At 37.6% G+C, this 20,255-nt stretch overlaps 1 long non-coding RNA gene across 1 annotated transcript; it reads left to right on the top strand.

The window, feature by feature from the left end:
- The first annotated feature begins 11,518 nt into the window (after positions 1 to 11,518).
- LOC136223576 (uncharacterized) lies at positions 11,519 to 19,365 on the top strand. The gene is made up of 4 exons (XR_010686016.1): positions 11,519 to 11,831; positions 17,657 to 17,740; positions 18,820 to 18,850; positions 18,953 to 19,365. It is a non-coding gene; the product is annotated as an uncharacterized lncRNA (long non-coding RNA).
- Positions 19,366 to 20,255: the final 890 nt, after the last annotated feature.

The following is a 20,255-nucleotide window of genomic DNA, read 5'->3' as shown; positions in this document are numbered from 1 at the left end:
ATCTTAAGTTAATAATGCTTAGCTGTCATCTCTTAAAATGGTCAATCGCTGACATGTCAATTTCTCAATATTTTAACTCTTCTTTGCAGTTTTTTCGTTCGCTTTGCATCCTGATGCTCATAAACGGTTCCAAAAACCCACGTGTAGAGTTCTTCTCACGATTTCCATGTTATTGTCCAACAGGTTCAAATTCTTTCGACATTTCATGCATCAAAGGAATACCGGCTCTTTTAGGGATTACAGTTTCTTTAACATATTTGAACTATAGGTGTCTCCATATTGTTGGATTTTCAGCAGGTTCACTTGCTTCTTTCTCACTTTTTCTGTTTGTGGTGATGAGTATACCTTCTATACCTCAAAATTAGGCCTAAACAATGGTTAGTTGTGGATTTTAAAAAGGTAGATTGGAGGCGATACTTCAATTGCATGTTTTAGAATCTGAATTGATGGGATAAGCGAGAAAGTATAATTGAAGTATAGCTGTCTTCATCTGTTCTTCAATTTATTTTTTAGTTTTTATTATTATTCCGATTCTCTCTTTTGTTTCTCTGAGAATGATTGACAATTACAGAGCCATCTGCAAATTTTCCTCTTTCTTTGTTCGAATCTCTATTGCTTCGTTAATTGGTATTTTCTGGCTACTTTTGTTTCCTTTTGCTATCTTCTAACTATCAATTCATTAATTTTTAGCTTCTTTCTTCTTTGACTGGTTGCATTTTCATTAACTGATATTTCACTTTTGTCTTATTTAATTTTTCTATGTTACACAGGCATGGTTTGGGGTCTTTGTGTATACTACCTCAAATGGTGATCTCCCGGTTCCCGAATGTACAGAGCCATTGTAGGCGAACTCAGCTTGGGCTAGAACCACATCCCACATCCGGGGCTTATCCTTGCACTTGCTACGTAGTAAGTTTCCCAGAGTTCTATTGACCGCTTCTGTCTGTCCGTCTGTCTGAGGGTGGGCAGTGGTACTAAACTTCAGAGAAGTATCAAAAAGAGCCCACAAGGTCCGCCAGAAGTGACTCAGAAACTTCGTGTCACGATCTGAGACAATACTCTTTGGTACGCCATGTAGTCTGACGACCTCCTTGAAGAACAGTTTAGCAGTTGCCGATGCATCATTGGTTTTTTGGCATGGTATGAAGTGTGCCATTTTTGAGCATCGGTCAACAACCACAAAGATGGAATCCATGCCCCTTTGAGTTCTGGGTAACCCTAGGACAAAATCCATGGACAGATCCTCCCATATAGTTTCTGGTACAGGTAGTGGTAGTTGCAAACCAGCATTAGTGGGGTGTCCCTTGGCGGTCTGGCAGATATAGCATCGTTCTACTAGGTACGCCACATCTCTCCTCATCTTGGGCCAGAAATAACGGGAACTTACTGCTTCATAGGTCTTGTTTCGCCCAAAATGTCCCCCAGGGATCCGCCATGCAGATCGCGGATAACTTTTTCGCGGATGGAAGTGCAAGGTAAACAAAGTTGGTTACCCCTCATTAGATACTCATCCGTGATGTGATACGCTCCATCTCCATGCTGGGTTTTACATTTCTCCCAAATGCTACCGAAGTCGGGATCCGCCAGGTACTCTCCTCTGATATGTTCGAAGCAGTCGGTCTCCAGATTGATGGTTTTTATTAGTGCAACCCTCCGACTCAAGGCGTCCGCCACTACGTTTTGTTTTCCCGCCTTATGGATAAGCTTACATGGGAACTTATCTATGAAGGCGGACCATCGGGCATGCATGGAGCTTCGAAGTTGCTTCTGACTTCCTAGATACTTGAGGGCCTGATGGTCAGTGTAGAGAATGAATTCTTTCCCCACTAAGTAATGCTCCCATACTTTCAATGCCCTCATTATGGCATAAAATTCTTGATCATAAGTTGCCCACTTTTGCCGTGCGTCACATAGCTTCTCACTGAAGTACGCAATGGGCCTTTTCTCTTGCATCAAAACACCACCAATCCCAATTCCACTGGCATCACACTCAACTTCAAACAGTTTATCAAAATCAGGATACGCCAGCACTGGCGCTGTACTCAGTTTTTCCTTGATCAAGGCGAAGCTCTCTTCTTGGGCGTCCGCCCACTCGAACCCCTTTCCTTTCTTCAAACATTCTGTCAATGGGGCCACTATGGAACTGAAGTTCTTAATGAATCTTCGATAAAATGTTGCTAGCCCATGAAAACTCCTAATGTCCCCCACATTCCTCGGAGTCGGCCATTCTCGGATGGCTCTCACCTTCTCTCCATCCACTTGGACATCGTCGCCACTAACCACGAATCCAAGGAAAACCAAACTTTCCATGACAAAGTCACACTTCTTGGTGTTGGCGAATAGCTGGTGTTTCCTTAACAGATCAAATACTGTCTGCAAGTGCTTCTCATGATCCGCCAAGGTCTGGATGTGAATCAAAATATCATCAAAATACACAACTACGAACTTCCCAATCACCGGGCGAAGCACCTGATTCATTAGCCTCATAAAAGTACTAGGGGCATTGGTCATCCCAAATGGCATCACTAACCACTCATACAATCCATCCCTAGTCTTGAAAGCAGTCTTCCATTCATCCCCAGCTCGAATACGTATCTGGTGATAACCGCTCATGAGATCAATCTTGGAGAAGACTTTAGATCCGCCAAGCTGGTCCAGCATATCATCCAACCTTGGAATGGGAAACTTGTACTTGATGGTGATCTTGTTGATGGCCCTACTATCAACACACATCCGCCAAGATCCATCCTTCTTCGGCGTAAGTAAAGCTGGAACGGCGCAAGGACTCATACTCTCCCTAACGTATCCCATCTCGATGAGTTCCTCCACTTTCTGTCTCATGATGTCGTTCTCCTTCGGACTCATTCGATAGTGTGGGAGGCTTGGTAAGCTAGCCCCAGGCACAAGATTGATATGATGTTGGATGTCCCTCAAAGGTGGTAACCCACTGGGTAGCTCTTCCGGGAACAGATCTTGATACTCGCCAAGTAGGCGGGTCACTTCACTCGGCATTTCCCTTTCGTCCCTTTGGACGGATTCGTGATTCGCCTTAACCATTACCGCGTATACCATTTGGCTTTCTTCACATTCGCTGACAAACGATTTGTGTGTAGGACAGACTACCAAGGTAGACTTCTCGTCGGCCTTTGGCTCTCTCACCATTGGTGTAAGGACAAACTTCACCCCATTCTTCACAAATCTGTAAGTGTTCTCTCTTCCGGCGTGGGTGGCGTTGTTATCAAACTGCCAGGGTCGGCCCAACAATAGGTGGCATGCATCCATATCGACCACATCACAACAGACTTCATCATGATAGTTACCAATCTCAATCGGTACCTTGCATCTCTGGGTCACCCTCAACTCGCCAACATTCTTGATCCATCCCACCCTGTAGGGATCAGGATGTGCCCACGCCAGCAATCCAAACTTCCGAACGGCACTGCTACTCACAATGTTCTCCTGACTACCACTATCAATGATTACGTTGCATCGCCCTTTGTTCACAAGGCAACAAGTCCGGAATAGTTGATGCCTCTGATCGCCCTCTAGTCGGCTGGAGACTAATAAGCGTCTAACCACATGAATGGCGTATCTCCCTTCATCCGCCTCATCATCATCCTCTCCCAAGGGTTCACAATATACTTCATCCCCTTCTTCATAGTCTTCTTCACATCTTTCCACCATGTTAGTACTCTTCCTCCTAGGACACTCGTTGGATCTATGGCCTGGTTCATTGCACCTGAAACATTTAAAAGGCCAGGGCCTCGCATATGGATTGTTGCTCTTAGGTGGTGTAGGTACCTCCTTGTATGGCCTAGTATCTCCAACAGATCCTCTTCCCACACTGTTAACCCTGACTCCACTGGCACTCGCCACTTGCTTGACTTTGTCATAAGACTTCACGTTATCTCTTCCTCCAGGCGTATACTCAGTAGCGGCGGATCTCCGGGTTCGCCCGCTTAGTTGAGATTCAGCCTTCAGGGCCAAATTCCTGGCATCTTGCACTCGAACCACCATTTGTGTGCCAATACGATCCTGGATGTTGTATCTCAACCCTTCTAGGTACCTAGAGGTCTTTTGGCTTTCAGTTTCAGACAAGTTGGCCCTAGCCGATAGCCTTAAGAATTCTGAGGTTTACTCATGGACACTTCGGGCACCTTGAGAGCATCCTCTGTAGGAGCTGTAGATATACTGCTCATAGTCCGGCGGTAAGAACCGCTCCCTCAACATCGCCTTCATTCGTAGCCAAGATCTAATCGGATCTCTGCCCCCTCTTCTTCTTTCTTCCCTCATCTGATCCCACCAAACTGATGCGCCACCCTTCAGGCGATACGCCACCAGCCTTACTTTCCTCTCATCAGGAATCCCAGCATATTCAAAGAAGCGCTCAACTTCCGATAACCAATCTAAGAACCCCTCTATATCCAGTTCACCACCAAAAGACGGTAAGTCTATTTTTAATTTAAAGGCATCATCCCTGTCAAAGTTTCCTAGATCTGGTTCTGCCCTAACCATACCCACACGTCTGTTATCATTCGGGCCAACACCCCTCATATTTCTAAAGGCACCATTATCCCCAATATCCTCAAAATCATCACTATCGCTATCAGCGTTATGCACAAGGACAAAGTCAGGCCTTCTTACCTCAGGATCCCTAGGACCCATTTGTGGACGTGGTTGTTCAAGGGCTCCTTCCTTTCTCTGAGTTGATCCTCCTGCCGCGGATTGGATTAAGGACCGAACCTCCAGTTTGAAGTTTTCCAGGGAGGTGGTTAACTCCAGGAACTTTTGATCGGCCTGTCTCTGCCGCTCATGGCTGGCCTGAATCTGTTCCGCGAGGTGCTCCCTTAGCTCCTCATACCTCCGGTCACTGGTTTCCATGGAATCTTGCGGTTGTCGGGGTTGAACCATTGCCAAAAGAAGTTTCGGGTCAGGAAACGATTGACTCTGATACCAACTGATACGGATTGAAAGCGAGAAATGAAGATTTTAGTCGTAAACCAACAAAGATGTTCTTCTCAAGCTTAACTTGAAGGAGTGAATCCCGATAACAAGGTATAAACCTTAATTCTCAAAGAGAAATGATATTTTGATTGATAAAAGTTCCATATCCTTACAAAATGAGGGTTTAAATACAACCTCTAAAAGATAAGCAAAGGACAGGGACTACCCCTACTAGAGTTACAATACAGTTAATAATAAGAGGGTAAGATAGGTAATGCGCCCAGACAACAGGTACAGAGGTGCAGGTACGGAATGTCAGACTGTCTGTTGGTCGACTTCCTGAGGAAGTAATCTTGGCGATCCGCCCATGCTCATATGTGGATACGCCTTCTGGCGTACTCCTAGATCCGCCTTGCTCGCATGTCTTGGGGATCCGCCCTTCCAGGTGCATCCTCTGTGAGCTTGATTCTTGAAGACCCGCTAGAGTCCGCGCGATCAGTGTGGCCAGTTCGGATGTCCGCATCATCCTCTTAAAAGAACAATAAAAAATATCAATGGTTATGTAATTGTAAAAAAAAAAAATCCATGAAAAGTTGTAATAATTATTATTTTTAAAATTATAATATGTCTTGGGCATTGCATGAAATATCACATAATTGTGTTGAAACCAAATAAAAAAACCGTACAAAGCACGTGTCTAAAACTAGTTAGGTTCTAAATGGATTGTGCTTATTAAACATTTAGTCCAAAATAATTTTCAAATTAAAATAGTGTTATTTTGCAGCTACATTTAAATAAAATGCTGCAAAGTATTGGAAAGATTATTTTTGTTGTAGTGAATGATATATTCATTATTGTTCCAAACTTTATATATCGTTATAAAATGTTGGTTTTTCCGAATAATTAGTTGTCTTTTCTCAATTTGTTAGGCCACATGATGTAGATATATAAAATAATAATTAAAATAATAATTAAAAAGTCATTTAATTAAGGATTAAGGTGTAAAAATACCTCAGAGCAATTTTACTCCTAACGTCTAAAATGGTGCAATTTTACTCCTAATGTTTGTAGCCAAGAGCAATTTTACTCCTAACGTTGATAAATTGGATCAATTTCAGACACTATTATAAAATACAATTATTTTTTTCTTTATTTTGTACCAATTACATATCAATTTGTTCTAAAAAAAGGATATAATGTTTTTTGCAATTTAATAATAAAATTGGAGATTAATATTTATAAATTCGGTGAATTTTTTGAATTTTTTTGTCTAATTCGTACAAGAGACAGTATATTTTTAATATTTTTTTTTATTTTTTTCACATCCCAACATATGTTTGTAATTTGTTACTGATAAAATAACGCATGTGTTGTAGATGACAAGATTCATGACCGAAAAGACAGTTTGATGAATTATTTCTCAAATTGACCCAATTTATCAATGTTAGGGGTAAAACTGCTATTGGCTTCCAACATTAGGGATAAAATTGCATAATTTTAGACGTTAAGGGTAAAATTGCTCCTGACCCAAAACGTAAAGGGTATTTTTGCATATTAACGCTTTAATTAATATACGTATGCATGTGATGTAGGCACCAATTGACTAGGAAACAACTACAAATATTAAAATTAATATCTTTCCTGGATTAGCTGTTCTTAGGTCATTTTAGGTGTATTGGTTCATAAATACGAGGATTAACCAAGTATGAGTGCAGACATTAATAAGAATTAAACAGAGAATCAGATTCTAAAAATGGATTCTATTTCAATTCTCTGCGATAAGTTCAGCCGTCTTCCAACCGAACAACAAGACGACGAGATCGGAAAACTGTTCATCTTACTTGGAGGAATTCTAATCAGAAAAGATCCTGATGAAACTGAGAATGATTTCAGAAACCGAACATTCAAAAAGGCATTGGATAAACTTCCCCAAAGTTCCAAATACGAAGGAGAATTCTTCGACAATATAATCATTCCTTCTCTCATCAACGATTTCAAGGTTTCATCTGTCAACACACAACAAAGGCTTATGGATAAACTCTCCGAGCTCGCTGATGGCCTTTCAATTACCAGAAATTCTGATGAACGTATCAAGGATTTCCGAATCCGATTTTATTCCCGGCTGTTGGCTACACTTCCGCCTGATTCCAAGTGCAAAATGGTCGAGTTTGCGTGGCTGTTCGACACAGTTAATGAGTCCGATGAAGACTCTGACGAGGATGAATCGGAAGGGGAGTCGTATAAATCAACCCCAACAGGTAAACAACAGTCTGGATTATTAGGGGAAAATCAGATTCAAAATGAAAATGGAAATGGAAATGAAAATGAAAATAGAGGAGGATTATCTCACCCAATGGAATCAATGGAGATTCCTGAAGGAGAACCTGGATTCAATACGGCATTTATCAGAAATCCACGCAGTCGTCCTCCATCTCCTCCTCCATCTTCATCTGATCCACCACATGCACTTAAAAAGAAGCATAAAAAATTAAAGAATGCTGTATTTTTTTTGAAGAATGCTGTATCAAATTGAAGCAATCATGAAAATAAAGAATCCTACATCAGTTTGAACCAAGCCGGTGGCCAGTGTTTTCTTGTATTTTTATTTCAGTTTCAGAGTTATTAATAAAAATATTCTTCTAATGTAGTTGTCAATTTTAGAGTAACATCTCCAAAAGACTATTGCAATCTAATCTCTGAACTTTAAGGGTCGGTTTGCTAATATTGGAATACAGGTGCCCGCTATGGTTACTTTGTTTTATACAAAGTACCGTTATTTGGTTTGGTTTTCACCATTGGATGAATTTTATGCTCCATCATCCAATGGTGAAAACCACACCAAGTATCATTTTTGTTTCACAAATAAAAAAACTGATGAAATATAATTAGCATTAAGGTACTTATATTTAGTTTGTTAAATGTAATAATAAAATTTAATTTACGTAATTAAAGTCAACAAAAAAGAAACATGAAACTAGCATATAGTTTTTCTTTAACATTTTTTTTTCGTTTTTTCATTTTTCATTTTCCATTTTCACCGATTTTTCTATTTTCTTATTTTTCTGTTTTTTTCATGAAATTTGACAATTAGATAGAACTTTAAATGTAGAAATTAGGATTACATTTTTTCGATGTAATACGAATTGAATTCTTTTTTTTATGTGATGGGGATTACAAGAGTTGTTGAACAAAATTTAATCTATAGAGTTGGTTTTCTATTTGACCTTTTCTTATATTTGTATTCATGTTTCCTGAGATCATGAGAAACGTTAACTTTATTTCATCATGGCCACGTAAAATATTTCCATTACTAAAGTTGAGGATCGAAACCCGGACCTTTAGTTAAAAGAGGAGGAGCCTTTACCACTCCACCACAATCCCGTGGTTTTTTCCAACTCACTATCACCTACTTATTATTATTGTGATTTGGTCTACTTCTCACTCGTTTCTTTTTCAGTTTTTTTTTAATAAATATGGAGTAATTAGTAATAACGGAAACTGAGCTAAATAAAAGGTTTAATACATTATTAATTTGACCCTCTAAACTTGTCGAAAAAATTTTGTTCACACTCTTGATTTTCAAAGTGTCGCAATAGCTTTCCTAATTTATTTAAAAAGTTCTGCTAACATGGGTCATTGCCATAAATTTAAAGATGGGAAAAAACTCACCAATTCTAATGCTTCGAATGAAACAAATAGGAAATGATGAACGAATATCAGTATAATGATTTCAGCCTATTGAACACTAAAAAGTAGACCATTGTTTTTCAACTTGAATTTGAAACACCACAATAAAAAAAGATTTAATGACTAGAAAAATAATCATTAAAAGTTTAATTCTACTCGCTAAAAGTTTTTAATTAGCGATTTTTTTTTACTTAAAGAAACTCTTCTTACCAAAATTATTAATGAGCGGAATAATTTCACTCATTATTAACTTACAATAGGTGGACATTTAACTTTACTATAATCTGTATAATGATTAAAAATACACTCATTAAAAACCTTTAAAATGATAAAAAATACGGTCATTGAAAATATTTATAATGACTAAAAACCATCTTATTAAAAATATTTATAATAATAAAATATTAAAATAACATCAAACTTTTAATTAAGAATACATGGATAACAAATTCCAAGTAAAATCATCTCATTATTTATTAATAATAAAATATAACTAAGATTGAAGATATTTTTTTTTTGAAAGGACTAAGATTGAAGATATAATCTTTAGTCTAAGGTACAAACCCCAAGGTATAATATTTACACTAAGGTACAAACCCCAAGGTCTTCCCAAATCCAATACAACAAGAGTCCTCCATAGTAAACTCACTTTGAACAAAAGATAACTTAAAATTGTAAAAGCGCGTCTACATCTAGGTGCTTCCTCAATTCGTTCTTATTGAAATTTAGCATTTGTTTGAGATTTTAAAGGTTAAGGGATGTGAGAGTTAAAAAAAAGTAATGGAAAAAGAAAAGAAGTGATAGAAATGAAAATAAAAATTAATCTTGTTTTGGAGTTTAGGAGTTTAAACAGGAAGGGGAAAGAAAGTTAAATTTACTCTGCAGAGATAAGAAATTTTAAAAAACTTAACGTTACTTCCATTAACCTCCAATTTGGAGGTTAGAGTTTGGAGGTTAGAGGAAGTAAACATTTAACCCCATTAATCTCTATTTATTCTCAAAAAATAACTCCCAAACAAGACTAATTTAATATTTAACCTTCCATTATTCCCATTTACTTCCATTAACCTCCTCCCGAATGACTTAGATTTATCTGCTTGTTGAACTCATCACGTATATGATTCCAAGTTTTTTTTTTTTGGGTAATATGATTCCAAGTTTTCATATAAAAAACAGTGTTGGGTTTGTTTCCAAGTTGAATCTAATTCACCACCAAGTCTGCAAATATCTTATTTAGGAATGTTTTCCACTTTGTACTTGAAGGTTCTTGCTTGGGATTAAAAAAAAATATTGTTGCATGCAGGATCGGTCCTAACAATTTACATATCCTAGACGAAATGACAGATATAACGACTCTTTTAATAAAAAAAAAACTGTGTAAAATTTTCAAAATATACAATACATAATAAATAAAAAAATATTTCATTAATAATTTTACCGTACATATTATTATATTCACTAATGTATTTGATTACCCAAACTAAAAAAAAATATTTGAGAATTTCTTTAAATTAACCCTAAAATATAAATATATGTATAAATTTTACTCTATACCTAATAATTTTTTTTGGGTCCCTCTAGCCTTAGGCTCTAGGCCAGAGCGCTCCTAGCGCAGCCAGGAATTAAGACTTGGGGGACTAAATTTAACCATGCAGTTGACGGTAAATTTTCAAAGTCCTGCACTTTAGAGTTGGGTAAATTTTTTTTAGCCTCCAACGCGTTAAAACTGTAAAAATGTTATCATTTTTTAGAAACTAGCATTGAACTAATAGAAAATTAAATATGTTTGTTTTTTTAATGGTAAAAACATTTGAATTCAAAAGTGTTATCAAAATAAAGAGTCCATTTAAATTAAAATAAATAAAAACTTTCTAAAAGAAAATTAGATTGGAGAGAGTTGAACACAAAGTGACTATGCTTTTAAATATTAAAATAATACTAAATAGATTCAATATATACTAATTTTAGGATGGTTAGAGGGGACAAATCAATCATTACTCAAGGACGGGGCTAGACCCCTAGCCCTGGACTGGCTCCGCCCCTGAACCTAGGTCCAGGGCCGGCCCTGTATCCCTGTTAAGCCGATGCTGGAAGAAGAGCTTGAGGTGATTCCGAAGGTTTGAAAACGAATGCTTGAAGAGATTTGGTAAGAATATAATGAATAAAAAACGACTTAAAAGTTGACCAAATAATAACGATAATAATAAAGGGTAGATGGCAACGAACTGGAAAAAATATAAACTATAGTAATTAAATAAACACTTCCTCTTGGTATTCAGTTTATAAAAAGCTAAGTATGATCAAAATTAAACAAGAGAACGTATAATCGTTTTCAAAATCCAAAGTCTGAAAATGGATTCTTCTTCATTCCTCAGCGATGAGTTCACCCGTCTTTCAACGGAAAAACAAGACGAAGAGATCGGAAAGCTGTTCTTCATCCTCGGAGGAATTCTAATCACAAGAGATCCTAACACTAGTACAGAAATGGCCTACGGCCACGCCTTATTAGCTACGGTTGTTTGCAAAACCGTGGCTACAGGTAATTAGGGTCTGTTATTTAAAAAACCGACTCAAATAATTAGAGCATTAGAGTCAGTTTTTTAAAAAAACTGACTCTAAATGTGATTTTTAAAAATGGCACGCGGTTTGGACAATCATTAGTGTCGGTTCTTTTTAAACCGAGACTAATGATCCAATAATTAGCCTCGGTTTAATATAAACCGAAGCCAATAAACCAGTAATTAGCATCGGTTCAGATAGAACCGACCCCAATTACTAGGGTTAATGGTATCGGTTCATTGAGAACCGGCCCCAATTACTCTTTAGAGTCGGTTAATTAAAAAACCGACTCTAAATATTCACAATCGACCGTAACCTATTGTTCTCCCCCTTCCTCTTTCTCTATTTGCGCTTAATATTAGCATCTCTACTCCTTTCCCTGTTTGGATCGAAATTGAGTTTACTTTCTACTCGTAAGCAGCCGCCGACTATAAAGATTCAACTCCTTTCCCTGTTTGGATCGAAATTGAGTTTACTTCCTCTTCCTCTTTCTTTCGTTGCGCAACCTATTAGCAGCTCTCATCGTTTTCAGCGTTTGCGTCAAAAATTGAGTTTGAGTTACTTTCATTCATAAGCAGCAACTCGTTTGAAGTTTCATCGGCGTTGGGTTTTGTTATTGTGGCAGAAGCAACAGAAAATAGGTACCTGAATGAGTTTGATTTGTTATTCTTCCAAAACTTGATGAACTGTTCGGAAATTATTTATTCAAATCAGAATCTTTGATCTTCATTGTTATATCGTGTTCTATCTTATGGATTTCCTTATGGATTTCGTTTTTTATGTTCTTTCTTATGGGTTCCGTCTGGTTTCGTCCCTGTTCGTGTTCATTCTTATTGTTATATCGTGTTCTATCTTATGGTTTCATCCTGTTCGTATTCATTGTTCTGGTTTCGTCCCTGTTCATATTCATTCTTTTGGTTTCGGGTGAATGGCCTATTGAGTAATTTCAAAAGATACGGATCGACGGATCGACGGACCGTACTCCAGCTTCGGATAAATGTCCTCAGAAGAAACTATAGGGGCAAAATTGAAACTTAGGACATCGACCCTCAAACCTAGACTAACAGCATCATCCCTTTTATTGTTCACAATAATACTCAGAACACACACATAGCTATGATTCGATCTTGAGAGATCTCAGATTCGGATTTGATGCTGTTAACAAAATCTAATCCACTTTTTATCCCCTAACAGCACTAGAAGAACACACACAAAAGGACAGCACTAGAAGAACACACACACACGAAAGGAGGGGGGAGGGGAGGTAGCTGATATCGTTACTTCACATAACACTATAGAAAACCTCTGTATATATAACGATGCTACTTGCTGTTTAGTTCGGAATTTATGTGTTGTTGAACCTATGGGATATTGTGCTGAGAGCATGGTCAAAGGTTTATAATCTATGCATATAACAATAATAGGATGTACTACATTAATCAGATGATGAGTTGAAGAAATGGTTTCCCTGTAGCCCCGTATTTGAATGGAACTTAGAGTTGTCAGAGAGAGCAAGTCTAGAAACTTTTAGTTGGACAATATAGGATTAAATTAGTATTTAGCCCCTTACCTATCTAAAATCCTATCATTTTAATTGGTTACATTTGATCTATAATCTATTTTAATTGTCCAGTTCAGAGGTTTAGGTGAAGTAAAAGGTTCAAATCTAATTAATTCCCAGACAGCTAACTAAAAGAATGAGTGGTTCCACTCTTCTAGTTCTTCTATCTTGGTTGACTTCGTTATCTTCCAACTTATCGTCAATAAATTGGCAATGAATCATTCTGTATATATTTTGTTGGAACACCTAACTTGAATTTTATTTCCCTTGTTTAAAATTAGGCCTTAGTATTGCACTGAATATGACTGGAGATAACAAGCATTTATTGCGTTATTAGGATATAAATTTACAAGGGTGATCAGATATGGACCACCCTGCAAAGAAAAACCCAAACAATGTTTCGTGAAGTGCATGTGAAGGAAGTAGGAATTGCTTTCCCCAATTATATATGTGGTAATCAAAGATGAATTGGTATCAAATTAGTACTTTGACACAACAATATATATATACTTCTTAAACTTTTCAAGATTAATTGATTGTAATTGATTGGTTAGCTTGATGCTCGACTTGATTTGAAATCAATTTTTAATCTCCACAATCAGATTTTTCGTGGCAAGAAAATAATATTATCTTTCATATGATTCAATTAGAAAATAATACTTACCTTAATCCTTGCCTTAATCTGTTAAAATTTGAATTATCTTATTATTAATGGTTAAAACCGAAATATAAGGTTAACCGACCGAAATAATTGGTTAACTGATGAGTGGTTAACCGAATTTAATGGATTGGTGTACGGTTAGTATTTTCTAAAAACCGAAAATATGGTTAACCGACCGAATTTACTTTAATGGACTGGTTAACCGACCATGTGTACCCCTAGTTTTGGAGAGCATCTGATTTTGCTTTCTTCCATGTTATTTTTTGTGTTGTGATACAACAACAACAACACAACAACAACAAAGCCTTAGTCCCGAAATGATTCGGGGTCGGCTAACATGAACCATCATATAAAACCGTGAAAATCAAGTCGTGTCAGCGACACAGATTCGCTCCCTCCACTCCGTCCTATCCACTACCATATTTTCCTCAATTCCCAATAAACTCATATCACTCTCGATCACCCTCCTCCAAGTTTGCTTAGGTCTTCCCCTACCCCTCACCACTACATCCCTTTGCCACTCTTCGGTTCTCCTAACCGGCGCATCAAGCGCTCTACGTCTCACATGGCCAAACCACCTTAGTCGGTTTTCTCTCATTTTATTCTCAATAGATGTAACCCCTACTTTTGTCCTAATTATTTCATTACGCACCCGGTCCTTTCTCGTGTGACCACACATCCATCTCAACATACGCATCTCCGCCACCGACATCTTATGGATGTGGCAGTGTTTCACTGCCCAACACTCCGTACCATATAACAATGCTGGTCTAATTGCCTTCCGGTAGAATTTTCCCTTCAATCTATTAGGCATGCCGGGATCACAAAGGAAACCCGTAGCACTCTTCCACTTCGACCAACCAGCTTTAATCCTATGGGCAACATCTCCATCTACTTCTCCATCCGTTTGGATAATAGATCCTAAATACCGGAAGCAATCCGAGGCCTGAACAACTCTCCCATCTAGGGTGATTGTCCCTGCCTCCCTACTCCTACGGCCGCTAAACTTACACTCAAAATATTCTGTCTTACTTCGACTCAACTTAAAGCCTCTAGATTCTAGAGTTTGCCTCCATAGTTCCAACTTCATCTCCACTCCTTCTTTCGTCTCATCAACCAACACAATATCATCTGCAAACAGCATGCACCATGGTATACCATCTTGAAGTGAACTTGTTAGTTCATCCATAACGATGGCAAAAAGAAATGGGCTTAGTGCGGAACCTTGATGCACTCCAATCGTAATAGGAAACTCTTCAGTTTTCCCAACACTAGTACGTACACTCGTGCATACTCCCTCATACATGTCCTTTATGATGTCAATATATTTCCGCGAAATGCCTTTCCTTATCAAGGCCCACCAAAGTACTTCCCTTGGTACCTTATCATATGCTTTCTCCAAGTCAATGAAAACCATATGCAAGTCTTTCTTCTTATTTCGATAGTGCTCCATTAATTGTCTCATTAGATGGATGGCTTCCATAGTTGATCTTCCCGGCATAAAGCCAAACTGGTTTTCCGAGATCTTCACCGTCCTCCTTAGCCTTTGTTCAATCACTCGCTCCCAAAGTTTCATAGTGTGACTCATTAATTTGATTCCCCGATAGTTGGCACAATCTTGGACATCGCCTTTGTTCTTATACAAAGGGATTAAGGTACTTTTCCTCCATTCTGATGGCATCTTATTGTTTCTCCAAATTTTGTTGAAGAACGTCGTCAACCATTCGATTCCTCTTTCTCCCAAACATCTCCAAATCTCAATAGGGATGCCATCAGGTCCTACTGCTTTCTTCAACTTCATCTTACTTAATGCCATTTTGACTTCACCCTTTTGAATTCTCCGCAGGCATTCATGATTTATCATATCGTGATGGATACTTATATCTCCAACATCTTGTTGGCGATCTCCATTAAATAAGTCATCAAAATAGGACCTCCATCGTTCCTTGATATCCTTATCTCCAACTAGGACTTTCTGGTCCACATCCTTCACACATTTAACTTTTCCGAGATCTCGCGTCTTCCTATCTCTCATCCGAGCAATTCTATATATGTCTCTTTCCCCTTCTTTCGTATCCAATCTTGTATACAGATCCCGATTCACCTTTGCTCTAGCATCTCGTATGACCTTCTTTACTTCCCTTTTAGCCTCTTTGTATTTTTCGTAGTTCTCGTCACTCCTACATTTCCCCAATAGTTTATAGGATTCTCTCTTACTCTTTACTGCTTGTCGTACTTCTTCTGTCCACCAAGATGTGTCCTTACTCGGTGGCATGCTACCTTTAGATTCCCCTAGAACTTCCTTCGCTACTTCCCTTATACTATGCTCCATCTTATTCCATATTGAATCTATATCTGAATCCATATTGCAAGTCCAAATATCTTTTTTGGTCATCTCATCCACAAATTTTTGTTGATTCTCCCCTTGCAATTTCCACCACTTAATCTTAGTCTCTACTTGAGGTGTTTGTTTTCTTATACATTTCCTACTTCGAAAATCTAGCACCACTACTCTATGTTGGGTTGTCGTACTCTCACCAGGGATCACCTTACAATCAATATAACTCTTTCTCCAAGCACTCCTTACTAAGAAGAAGTCAATTTGGCTCGCATTACCGCCACTCCGATAAGTCACTAAGTGGGATGTTCTCTTCATAAACCATGTGTTCATGATACTCAAGTCATAGGCTGATGCGAATTCCAAAATATCATTTCCTGCTTCATTCTTATCTCCAAAACCATACCCTCCATGAACACTCTCAAACCCATCTCGCCTAGAACCCACGTGTCCATTGAGATCACCCCCTAGTACCATTTTTTCATCCCTAGGAACCTGTTGCACCACTTCCTCTAAGTCATCCCAAAAAGCTTGTCTTATAGACACATCTAATCCTATTTGTGGCGCATATGCACTAATGACATTCACAACCTCATCCCCTATCACTAGCTTAACACTCATAATTCTATCGCTCTTCCTAGACACCGCTACTACCTCATCAATATACTCCCTATCAATAAGAATACCTACTCCATTTCTACCCTTATCCTTTCCTGAGTACCAAAGCTTATAACCCCAAGGAGCTATCTCTCTAGCCTTGGCTCCAACCCACTTGGTTTCTTGTAGGCATAATATATTTATTCTCCTCCTCTTCATAACATCTACAATTTCAGCTAATCTTCCTGTCAAAGAACCTATGTTCCATGTCCCAAAGCGTAACCTACTACCCTTACCCCTACCCCTACCATTACCGTGGACTAGCTTATTTACCCGCAACCCTTGCATATTTGACACCACCCCCGGGTCCTGGGGTGGCGCGCCGCTTCGGGGCGACGACCTAGCAACCCTTGCACATTTATCACTACACCCGGGTCTAGGAAGTGCAGCGCGTCGCTGAGTAGGGAACGCCCCAACGGTATTTATATTATGGTTCATGTCATAAGATGTGGCTAAGTTTTACGCTGGCCGCCACAAACCTACCGCAACCCTCCTCCTTTGTCCGGGCTTGGGACCGGCTGTAAAGGCCACCAAGTGACCCTCACAGGCGGAGTTTGAAACCTGGTCTTTCTTGTCTTAATAGCGATGAACTTTAACTTTATATCAGCTCATGGATCTGAGATGTTGGCATGCTATTTGGTAAAATTTGTTGTTTTAAGTTTGTTATAGTATAATTAATTTTTAAGGTGAAGTTTTGAAACATATAAAGTGGAAAACATTTTGGACTGTGTAATTTTCCTTTTTTCAATGTTAATGCTGCTGTGATTTTGGACTATCAAATGCCCAGTCTATAGTTTTAGAGAGCATCTTTACTTCGTTAGGTGTTTTTCCACCCAGAGCCTTGCTTGGATGTCCAGGATGAGCTAGAACCATGAGAATAAGATGAGGTGAAGTAACTAGATGCCACATGTGGATGAGAAGTAACTTTTGGATTAAATCCGCAGCTTTGCTCATTTAGACACATGTATACCTCCTTTTATGCAAAAATCAACTCTTCAGAGCTCTGTAGTTTGCTGATTGATGGGTTTGCTTATTAATTTCTGTATTGCTTTATGTTGTCATTCCTTATTAAATAATAGCTATTGCAATATTAACATAACTCTATCAGCCATGTATGTTTTTTAAACCCCTAAACCTAAACTCCATAAACCCCTAAACCATATAAACCCTATAAACCTTTAAGCCCCTGAACCTAAACTCTATAAACATTAAACCCTACGAATCACTGATATTTCAATTTTGGTTGCAGTGAGCTTTCTTTCTGATCTTCGAGGGCTGGGCGTTTGACAATATTTGTGATTCCATATTTGTTTCGCTTTGATCACTTTTAAAGGTAATTTTTTTTTATCTTATCCCTCACAATACCGATTTATTTTAGTATGGAATATATAATAGCATATATGTGTAAGTAATGCGCCATGAATTAGGTATGTTATAATCTAATAATGTTCTTAAGTCGTTATTATTGTGAAGTTCGTGTTTATATTATTATAGTTTTAATGCAATATTTCTTATTGTCACTACTGATAACATGTCGGTGCCAGTGCCTGCCTAGTCTTGCTGAAAAATTGCAGATCACTGGTGTAAAGGAGTTCTATTAATTTAAACATGCTTGTTGGTCCTATTTTATTTTCATTTTCATGCAGAAACAAATGCTAAACCATGAACCATCTGCAACTTCACCTTTTGACTAAAAAACCTCTTCAGATTCTTTTCCCTCATGTATTATATATGAAGGTGGGAATTATTGTTTTAACCACCTGAAATCCATCATCTAATTCTGTTATTCATTGGCCAATTTTGAGCTGCAACCTTTAATATTCATTCCTGTTTTTTACAAGCATTTAAATTGAACCGATAATTGTAGTAGGTGATGGATATAAGAAAATTTTCTTATATTCAAGTGGGTATTTGCATGTTTTGTTACTGCATACCAAATAAGCATATAGTGTCTATTCTAATCCATGAATGTAGGCTATACATATCTTCTGCATTTATTATATCATGGAACTTGAAAACAACTATTATTCCAATTATTCTTAGCATATGTATCACTTTCTGCACTTGGTGTGATGAAGGTACTTCCTTGTATACCATCATTGCTGCATCCATTTTATTTCAATTGTTACACTCATTTCAACTTAAACTATAACATCATACATATGTACCTTCAATAGAAAGATGAATCCACAGAACATCATGAATGGATGAACCTGTACAATACTTCTATCAACATTACATTTAATATTATATATGCATGATACTGATACAATTATGAAAATTGTCTTGGCATGAATTTCCTCTTTCTACATTTTCTTATTTTCATGGAAATTCAGAGCAGAAAGCTTTTAGTTCTGAGGTACAATAAAGTTATTTATGTTGGATACTAATTAAAGCTTGATTCATGAACAGACAAATACTGCTCATAAGGGAAATGTATATGGTAAGTAAAGAATCTAATATGCCTTTATGTTTTCAACTTTAACATTTATGGTTAATTATTTTTAGCTTTATCATGGTGCTATTTGTTTCTCTAAAACTGTAGGCAAAATAAGCTTGCGATTGATATATAGAATGACATCTCTTGGGCAGAACAAATCAGCATCTGTTATTAGAGCAGAGGAGGTTCAGTCATATCTTGAATCAGCATTCCCTAGCTTCGTGAAATGTTTGGTCACATCACACATTGGTAGTTGTTTTTGGATGGTAAGCTTAAAGAAGTTATATGAAGCTGAGTTAATTAGATTCTTGACTTATGAAAAGAAACACAGAAATATAGCCATTTTGACATTAGTATGTTGTGGAGAGTAGTATGATAGAGTAGTAATGAGCATATATCAGTTTTTTTGTGTGTTTGCAGTAATATACGGCTGGTTAAATACTTGAAAATACTGTGAATATTGATACAAATATATAGCAGATTAATTAATTACCTTATTTTTGTGTACATTTTTTTTATTGATTTTGCATTTAATTTCAGTAATACATCAGGATCAATTTGGATGACGGTAAATGGCTGAGGATAACAAATCTTGTTTACCGTTAATTACAGTAATACAAAAAAAATAGAGCAGGTTTAATTTGAACATGCTGGTGTAAAATTGTTAAAAACAATAACATTAGGGTTAGTTGTTTGTAACAATCGACTCTAATATAATTAACATTGGAGTCGGTTGTTATAACAACTGACTTGAATGATGAGAGCATTGGAGTCGGTTATCATTAGCCATGGTTCTTCTACAACCGACTCTAATGATCAGAGAATTAAAGTCGATTGTTACGAAACACCGTGACTAAAGACCCCATTTAGCCACGGTTTTTCGTAATAACCGTGGCCAGAACATAAGGTATTAGAGTCAGTTATACATAAAAACCGACCCTAATGCCCTTTTGGTCACGGTCGAGCAACCGTGGCTAAAGATGCCAAGCATTTGCCACGCCCCCCTTTGGTCACGGTCGCGAAACCGTGGCTAATGAGGGTAAACGACCGTGGCCATAGACCATTTCTGTACTAGTGTAATGAAATCGACAAAGATTTCAGAAACCGAACTTTCATAAAAGCACTACAAAATCTTCCCAATGATTCCAAATACAAAGGAGACTTCTTCGACAACATTCTAGAGAAATGAGATGAAGAGAAAACAATTCTTTGATTGAAGAGAAAACAGAAATTACAATCCAAAATCGTAATGAAAAGATACAAGAGTATACTAGCCTATATAGCCTACATCTAGGACAGCTGTCCTTAATAACTAACTGTCTAACTAATCTTGTAACTATAGTTAGATTTATTAACTAGTGATGATTAACTAACTGTTAACAAACTAACAGCTAATTAACAACTGATA

Source organism: Euphorbia lathyris, chromosome 3, assembly GCF_963576675.1.
Source record: "Euphorbia lathyris chromosome 3, ddEupLath1.1, whole genome shotgun sequence".
NCBI classification, from domain to species: Eukaryota; Viridiplantae; Streptophyta; class Magnoliopsida; order Malpighiales; family Euphorbiaceae; genus Euphorbia; species Euphorbia lathyris.
Note: the sequence above shows the minus strand (reverse complement) of the source record. Positions and strands in the feature narration are given on the sequence as shown.